Genomic DNA, 9,246 nt, shown 5'->3' on the forward strand with positions numbered 1-9,246 from the left:
AGTGCTTCTGTCATTGAGTAGCTCTGAAGTGTGGCGATTTTTGCCAGCAGTGTTCTTACAGTACAGGGACACATAGACACACTCAAGGATTTAGTTTTCGGTGACCACCCTCTGGGACACACGTGACAGGTATGAGTGATCACACCAGGGTCACGTTGCTTTGTACAAAGGACGAATCAACAGGGTCCCAGGTGCCAGGGCTCTAATGCTGCAGAGTTGGAGGACGTCTGGGTGGCCGGACTGTACAAGGTACATGGGAGCACGCTGCTCAGGGGCTCAGAAGAGATGCTCGAGAAGGTGCCATGGACTTGGGAGTGAGCTTGAGGGCGGGAAATGGGGTCCGGGAAAGGCAGAGAAGGAAGGAAAAAACCACCAGCTGCTGCAAAGCCGGACAAAAAGTTACGGTGCAAGTAGGGGACCCCTGGTCCAAGGAGAGGCAGCGTGAGAACTCACCCGCCACAGAGGAAGCAGAGTGGGCCTGAGTGGGGTCTGCAGCGTGCAGCATTGAGGAGTGGAGGGCGGGGACTCCTCTCTCAACAAGAGGAGACCATTAGAAACTGCAGGGAAACACTCCGTAATACATACACGGCCGGTTCGGTGAAAACAAGGGTTGGTTTGAGTACTGGGTCAAATGTAAGGAAAAAAAAAACCTCTCCTGAGTTTGGCACAAGGAAACTCCTGTGAGGGGAAGAAGTTCAACCCTGAGGCAGGACAGGTACATGGTCTTCTGGTGCCAGGGGTGTGGATGTGACGAGATGCAGCAAGTCGGCCGGCCTGGGGATGTCCCACTTGGAAGATATGTGACCAGGAGCTGCGGGCCCGGGAGTGGACCCTGTGTGGGTCCTCCAGGCTGTGTGGCTGAAATGGGGTGACCGGGGACGGCTGTGGACATCGTGGCATCAGGGTGGTGGAACCTTGTCCCTGGGGTCCCAAGTGGCTACTCATACTGCTGTTTATTTCACGATCAGGGACACAGGACACAAACAACTGTGTTGGTGCCGTGCTTCATTTTGGGGCTTAGCTGCTACAGTGATTAGCTATGCTAACTAATTCAGGAATCGGTTTTCAAGTTTCTAGAGTCTATAGCCAAAGCACAAGAGACTTAATTATGAGTAAAAATGGATGGTGAGTGTTGTCACCCTTAACAAGGCGACAAGCATCATTTGTCTTGTTGTGACTGGCCTATCTCACTGAGCATAATGTCCTCAAGGCCCATCCAGGTGGTAGCATGTTTCACAATGTCCTTCCTTTTTTTTTTTTTTTCCCCATCAATTTAATCTACTGGAGTGATATTGGTTAATGAAATTATATAGGTTTCAGGGGTACAATTCTATAATATATCACCTATATATTGTATTGTGCGTTCACCACCCCAAGTCTCCTGCTGTCACCGTTTATCCCCCACTTTACCCTCTTGTACCTCCCTTCACCCCTTCCCCTCTGGTAATCTCTGTATTCTTCTCTGAGTTTGTGAGTTTTTTTTCTTTGCCTGATCCCTTCACCTTTTTCACTCAGCTGCCCCAACACCCCACCACTAATGACAGCTATCAGCCTGTTCTCTGTATTTGTGAGTCTATTTCTATTTTGTTTGTTAGTTCTTTTTGTTCATTAGATTCCCCATATAAGTGAAATCATATGGTACTTGTCTGTCTCTGACTAGCTTACCTCACTTAGCATTATACTCACCAGGCCTATCCACGCTGTCACAAAAGGTAAGATTTCCTTCTTCTTTTTTTTATTGCTGTGTAGTATTCCATTACATAAATGTGCCACAGCTTTTTTATCCACTCATCCATTGACTGGCACTTGGGTTGCTTCCAAATCTTGGCGATTGTAAATAATGCTGCAATAAACATAGGGGTGCTTATGTTCTTTCAAATTTGTGTTTTGGGTTTCTTCAGATATATTCCCCAAAATGGGGTCACTGGATGAAAAGGAAGACCCACTTTTAGTTTTTGTAGGTATCTCCATACTGCTTTCCACAGTGGCTGCACCAGTCTGCATTCCCACCAGCAGTGCATGAGGGTTTCCCTTTCTCCACTTCTGTGCCACCGTGTTGTTTGTTGACTTATTGATAGCCATTCTGACAGGTGTGAGGTGATATCTCATTGTGGTTTTAATTTGCATTTCTCTGATGATTAGTGACGTTGAGCATCTTTTCATGTGTCTATCGGCCATCTGTATGTCCTCCTTGGAGAAGTATCTGTTCAGGTCCTTTGCCCATTTTTTAATTGGATTTTTTGGGGTTTTTTGGTGTTGAGTTTTAAAATTTTGTAAATTTTGTAAATTTTGGATAGTATAACCCCTTATCAGAGGTATCTTTGGCCAATATGTTCTCCCATTTAATGGGCTCTCTTTCCACTTTGATGATGGTTTCCCTCTCTGTGCAGAAACCTGTTACTTTGACATAGTCCCTTTTGTTTCTTTTTTTCCACCTGCCCATAGAGATACATCAGAAAAGATATTGCTGCGAGAAATATTCAAATTTTATTACTTATGTTTTCTTCTAGAATTTCTATAGTTCAGGTCTAATATTTAAGTCTTTAATGTGTTTTGGGTTTATTCTAGTGTATGGTGTAAGAAGGTGGTCTGCTTTCATTTTTTTCCCAATGTATCTGTCCAGTTTTTCAATACCATTGATTGAATAGACTGTCTTTATCGCACTGTATGTTCTTGTCTCCTTTGTAAAATATTGACCATAAATGTGTGGGTTTATTTCTGGGCGCTCTCTTCTATTCTGTTGATCTATCGTCTGTTTTTATGCCACTACCATGCTGTTTTGATTACTATGGCTTTGAAGTATAGTTTGATATAAGGTAGTATGATTCTTCCAACTTTGTTCTTTCTCAAGATTGCTGTGGCTATTTTGGGTCCTTTGTGGTTCCATATAAATTTTTGGAATAGTTGTTCTAGTTCTGTGAAATATATACCATTGCTATCTTGATAGGAATTGCATTGAATCTATAGATTGCTTTGGGTAGTATGGACATTTTAATGTTAATTTTTCCTGTCCGTGAACACTGGCTATGCATCCACTTATTTGTATCCTCTTTCATTTCTTTCTTCAGTGTCTTATAGTTTTGTAAGTACAAGTCTTTTATATCCTTGGTTAAATTTATTTCCAGGTATTTTTTACATGCAATTATAAATGAGATTGTTTTCTTAGTTTTCCTTCTTTCCTTCTGATAGTTCATTTATTGGTGTATAAAAATTCACCTGACTTCTGGGTATTTATACTGACTGTATCCTCCTACTTTAATGAATTCATTCATCAATTCTAGTAGCTTTTTGGTGGAATCTCTTGGGTTTTCTCTATATAGTATCATGTCATCTTCAAATAATGACATTTTTACTTTATTTTCTTCTTTTTCTGAATTTCTTTTTACTTTTTTTGGGTGCTTTTTATTACTTCTTATTTATTGTCTGATGGCTGTGGCTAGGACTTTCAGTTCTATGTTGAATAATAGTGGTGAGAGTGGTCTTGTTCCTCATCGTAGGGGGAATAATTTAGTTTTTGCCCATTGGGCATTATGGCTGTAGGTTTGTCATATACAGTCTTTATTATATCGAGGTATGTTCTCTCTGTTTCCATCTTGCTGGAAGTTTTTATCATAAATAGATGCTAGGTTTTTTCAAATGTTATTTCTGCATATATCCATATGATCATGTGATTTTTATTCTTCATTGTTTATGTGGTTAATCACATTTATTGATTTGTGGATGCTGACCAACATTGCATCCTCAGAATAAATCCCACTTGATCGTGGCATGTGATATTTGAAATTTAGTGCTGAATACAGTTTGTTAATATTTCTTGAGGATTTTAGCATGTGTTCATCAGGGATATTGGCCTATAATTTTCTTAGTGTCTTTATCTGGTTTTGGAATTAGAGTAATGCTGGTCTCATAAAATGAGCTTGAGACACTTTCCTTCTCTTAAAATTTTTGGAGTAGTTTCAGAAGAACAGGTCTTAGTTCTTTTTCAGTGTTTGGTAAAATTTGCCTGTGAGGTCATCAGGTCCAGGGCTTTTGATTGTTGGGAGTTTTTTGATTACTACTTCAATTTCATTAATTGTAGTTGGTCTATTCAGATTTTCTGCTGCTTTGTGATTGAGTTTTGGAAGATTGTATGTTACTAATAATTTACCCATCTTGTCCAGATTGTTGTCATATAGTTGTTTGTAATGTTTTCTTACAATCCATCGTATTTCTGTCTAGTCAGTTGTTACTTCATTTTCATTTCTGATTTGATTTTATTAACTTTCTTTTTCTTGATGAGTTGGGTTAAAGGTTTGTCAATCTTGTTTATCTTTTCAAAGAACTAGCTTTTGGTTTCATTGATCTTTTGTGTCTTCTTTTAGACACTTGTGTATTTATGCACTGATCTTTATTATTTTCTACTGCTCATTTTGGGGTTTTTTTGTTGCTCTTTTTCTAGTTACTCTAAGTGTAAATTTTGATGATTTATTTGAGATTTTTCTTGTTTCTTGAGGTAGGCTTATAATGCTATGAATTTTCCTCTTAGGACTGCTTTCACTCTGTCCTTTATATTTTGGGTTGTTGTGTTTTTGTCATTTGTTTCAAGGTATCTTGATATTTTTTTCCTTGATCTCATTGTTAACCTGATTGTTTAGTAACATGTTATTTAGCTTTCATGTCTTTGTGTTTGTTTTTCAGTCTTTTTTCTTTTCTTAACCCTATACATAATCATTTTTATTGTGGTAAAATATATATAAGATTTAATATTATAACCATTTTTAAGTACATAATCCATAGCAGTAAGTACATTGGTGTTGTGCAACTATCACCATCATCAATCTACAGAACTTTTTCTTCTGTTTCTTGTTGGTTTCTTTTTTTCATTGAATTTATTAGGGCGATATTGGTTAATAAAATTATATATGTTTCTGGTGTACAATTCTATAATATATCACCTGTATACCAAGTGTTTTTCTTGTGATTGATTTTTAGTTTCATACCATTATGTCCAGAGAAGATACTTGATATGATTTCTATCTTCTTAAATTTATTGAGGCCTATTTTGTGTCCTAACCTGTGGTCTATCCTAGAAAACATTCCATGTACACTTGAAAAGTATGTATAGTCTGTTGCTTCAGGGTGAAATGCTCTGAAGATATCAATTAAATCCGTCTGATCTAGTGTATCATTTAAGGCAGTTATTTCCAGACAGATCAGATTTTCTCTCTGTCAACAGGATGTTAAAATCCCCTACTGCGGCTATATTGCTGTCAATCCCTTCCTTTAGATTTGCTTCATATATTTAGGTGTTTGGTGTTGGGTGCATAAATGTTTACGAGGGCTATATGCTCTTGTTGGTTTTGTTCCCTTTATCTTTCTATAGTGTCCATCTTTGTCTCTTAATGTAACCTTTGTTTTAAATTCTATCCCATCAAATATAGGTATTGATACCCAATTTTTTTAATTTACATTAAATGTCTTTTTTTATTGCTTTACTTTTAGTCTGTGTGTATTTTCATTCTGAGGTGGGTCTCTTGTAGACAGCACATACATAGATCTTGTTTTATCCACTCTGGTACCATGTCTTTTGATTGGAGCATTTAAGCCATTTACATTTAAAATGATTATTGATAGGTACATATGTATTGCCATTGTATTTGTTTAACTATGTTCCTCTGTTTTTTTCCTTCTTTTTAATGAAGACCTTTTAACAGTTCTTGTAATATTGGTTTTGTGGTAACAAACTCCTTTAGTTTTTTCTTGTCTGGAATGCTCTTTATTCTTCAAATTTATGATTTTTAAATGTTTTAATTTATTGATTGTAGAGAGAGAAGAAGGGGTGGGAGGGATAGAGAGAGAGAGAGAGAGAGAGAGAGATTGAGAGATTGACATGTTGTCTGTGAACTCATTGGTTGATTCTTGTATGTGCCCCAACCAGGGATTGAACCCACAACCCTGGTGCACTGGGATTACTCTCCAGCCAGCTGAGCCATTTGGCCAGGGCTCCTTCAATTTTAAATGATAGCCCTGCTGGGTAAGGCAGCCTTGGTTGTAGGCCCTTGCTTTTCGTCACTGACTATTTTATGCCAGTTTCTTCCGGCCTGAAATGTTTTTGTAAGACTGGCTGCTTCCAGTCTTACGTGGGCTCCCTTTGTGTGTGACTATCTCTTGCTGCTTTTAAGATTTTTTTGTCTTTAAACTCTGCCATTTTAATTATGCTGTTTCTTGATGTGGTCCTTTATGAGGACTCTGGCTTCCTGGATTTGTCTTTTTTTCCACCTGGTTAGAGAAATTTTCAGTTCTTATTTCAATAGATTCTGAATACCTTGCTCTCTTTTTTCCTGGTACCCCTATATGTGGATGTTGTTATGATTCATGTTGTCTCAAAGGTCTTCTAAACTATCCTCATTTTTAATTTTTTTTCCCTGCTCTGATTGGGTGCCTTCTGCTACCTTGTCTTCCAAATCTCTGATTCAATCCTCTGCTTCATCCAGATATTGTATTCTTCATTTTTGACTGGTTCTTTTTTTTTTTTTTAAATCATCACCCAAGGACATGCTCATCAAATTTAGAGAGAGGGAAAGGGAGGGAGAGAGAGAGAAAAACAAACATCGATGTCAGAGGGAAACACTTATCTGTTGCCTCTTGTACATGCCCTGACTGGGGACTGAACCCTCAACCTAGGCATGCACCCTGACCAGGAATCAAACCCACGACCTTTTGGTCTACAGTATGATGCTCCAACCAACCAAGCCACACTATCCAAGGCTGACTGGTTCTTTTTCACTGCTTCTGTGTCCTTTTTCATGCTTACTAACTCTTTGTTTAAGATCTCACTGATTTCATCCATCTTCCCCTAAGTTCCTTGAGCATCCTTATAACCATTTTTTTTTTTTTTGAGCTCTATATCTGATCAGAATTGCTTGCCTCCTCTTCATTTAGCTGTTGTTCTGGAGGTGTCTCCCATTCTTTAATTTGAAGCTTTTTTTTTTTTTTTTTTTTTTTGGTCTCAACATTTTGGCTGCCTTTTTGTGTTGGTTTCTGTGTAGTAGGTGGATCTGCCATGACTCCCAGTTCTGATATAGGGTGGCTTATGTAGTAGGTGTCCTGTGGGATCCAGTTGCACAGTTTCCTTGATAACCTGATCTGGGTGCTCCTGGAATGTCCCTTGTGGGGATTATGTGGGTTCTCCCTTATAATTGAGTCTTGATTGCTGTTGGCCCGTTTGTGTGTGGGGTTGATCCTCAGGCTGCCTGGCTGTGTGAGGCTCAACACCGACCACAGTGCGTGAGCTGCTGGGCAGGTGCTGACCACCCAGAGTAGATTTTGTCTCTTTGTAAAGTCTGGTGCCTGTCGTGATCCCTCTTTGGATGTGCCACTTGTGAAGCTAATTGGATCTTGCTCTGATGTCGTCTGAAGCTGGCCACCGGGTATGTTGGTCATGGGGCCTCTTGTGGCAGACCGTGGTGCCAGCCAGTGCCAGACGCTGCCTGTGACTGGCCCTGGGCAACCCGTTTTGAGTTACAAAACAAACCACAGTTTGTGGCTGCCTCTGCCTCAAGACCCACCTCCACACGCCCCTACCTGCTGGCTGTCTATTAGGCGCAGTCACGGAAAGAGGCCCTGCCAGTACTTGAGTTACATGAGGCAGGTTCTCAGTGAGTAACCAGGCTGAGGTGAGCGGTGTTTACCAGACTGGTAACAGGTTTGAACTTGGGGTCAGTGTTGGGTCTTAAGCCCCTCAGCACATGGTCCAGAATGTACCAGGTCTAACTCCCCTCTGCTGGGGGCTCACGCGTCTTGGAGCAGTGTACAAGGCACTCAGACCTGGCTTTCTCTGTAAGAGCTGAATTGAAAAATTGAAACAGGCCACATCCCGGGACTTAAGGTGTCCAGGATCTGTAGTCTGAGATCAGCCATGTGAGCGCAAGGGCTCCGCAGGGCGTCTGTGGGTTCTCAGAGGCCAGCGAGCTGCTTCCTGCCGTGGCAACTCATGGGTCCCCTGAGATGCGACGATGGAGGGAGAGCATGGTGGGGTCATGCAGCCGTGATCCCATCACCGTGTCATGAAAAATGTAGTCCCCTCACGTTTGGCTGATCCTGGCAGATGTCTTCCTCCATTTCCTTCCTAAGAGAGCTACAGCTCTGCCCAGAGGGCCAACCAGATGCCTGTTCACTGGCTGCTTGGGCAGCACCTTCTTGGCCTTCTGCCCCCAGGGCTAGGTGAGCCAGGCGGGCTGGGGTTGCAGGGGCGAATGAGGTGCGGGGGAGCAGTGGCACATGAAGGTGTCTGGGGTGGGTTGAAAATGCTCTCCAAACCATTAAAGCCAAAATTTAAAGAAAATTTGTGTGTGTCTTCTCCCACATTAGACCTAAGCAGCCAAAGTGAATGCTTAGCACACTCCGAAGGAAGCAGAGTTCTGCCTTGCACCAGTGCCGGAAGCCACCAGAATGGTGTTGGAGGCACCCGGAAAAGAACAGGTCACTCCTCTCTCAGCAGCGAGTCTGCCTGACTCGCTGCTGGAGCCAGGGAGGCTTTTAGACACGAGAATGACATGATCTGAGAGGCATTTTTTAAAGATCACTCTGATGTACATTTTTATTTATATATTTTTAATTCAATTTGTTTTACTTCATTTATTTTTATATTTTTAATAATTTTTTTCCTTTTTCCAAAAATTGCACCAACGTAAAGCAAAGCTTTAGTTGATGCGAGTGTGTTGTTAATGCGTTAGCAGTGCTGTCTTCACTACACACTGGGCAGTAGCACAACCCCAAGAAAAGGATGGTTAATCTTTAAAAAACTTTAAATTAGAGTTCACATTCAGTATTAGTTTCAGGTATACAGACAGCATAGTGATTAGACATTTATAAAATGTACAAAGTGATCCCTCCGATAAATCTAGCATGGGGTCTCTTTTTAAAAGGATATTGATCCCATTCATGAGGGCTTCACCCTCATGATCTAATCACTCTCAAAGGCCCCTACCTTTTATCTCTTTTTAGTTGAATTTATTGGGGTGACATTAGTTAATAAAATGACATAGGTTTCAGGTATACAATGCTATGCTGCACCCTCTGAATCCCGTGTGTTCACCACCCCGTCTCCTTCCATCATCATGTATTTGTCCTGTATCCTCTGCTATTTCCCCCCACCCCTTCCCCCTCTGGAGGTCGCTCTGTGATTTGACATTTGAAATGACATATGAGATGTGTCTTGAGAATATGTAGGATTTAGACTGGCGGTTTTCAGCCGGGGTGCTGCAG

General features: G+C 40.9%; 1 non-coding gene across 1 annotated transcript; it reads right to left on the reverse strand.

Moving 5' to 3' along the window:
* Positions 1-8,647: 8,647 nt before the first annotated feature.
* Positions 8,648-8,769, reverse strand: LOC129071000 (U4atac minor spliceosomal RNA). The gene has a single exon (XR_008529170.1). It is a non-coding gene; the product is annotated as a U4atac minor spliceosomal RNA (small nuclear RNA).
* Between the last annotated feature and the right edge of the window lie 477 nt (positions 8,770-9,246).

This window comes from Pteronotus mesoamericanus, unplaced genomic scaffold (assembly GCF_021234165.1).
Source record: "Pteronotus mesoamericanus isolate MK-2021 breed Mesoamerican mustached bat unplaced genomic scaffold, CSHL_Meso_final contig_25, whole genome shotgun sequence".
Classification (NCBI taxonomy): domain Eukaryota; kingdom Metazoa; phylum Chordata; class Mammalia; order Chiroptera; family Mormoopidae; genus Pteronotus; species Pteronotus mesoamericanus.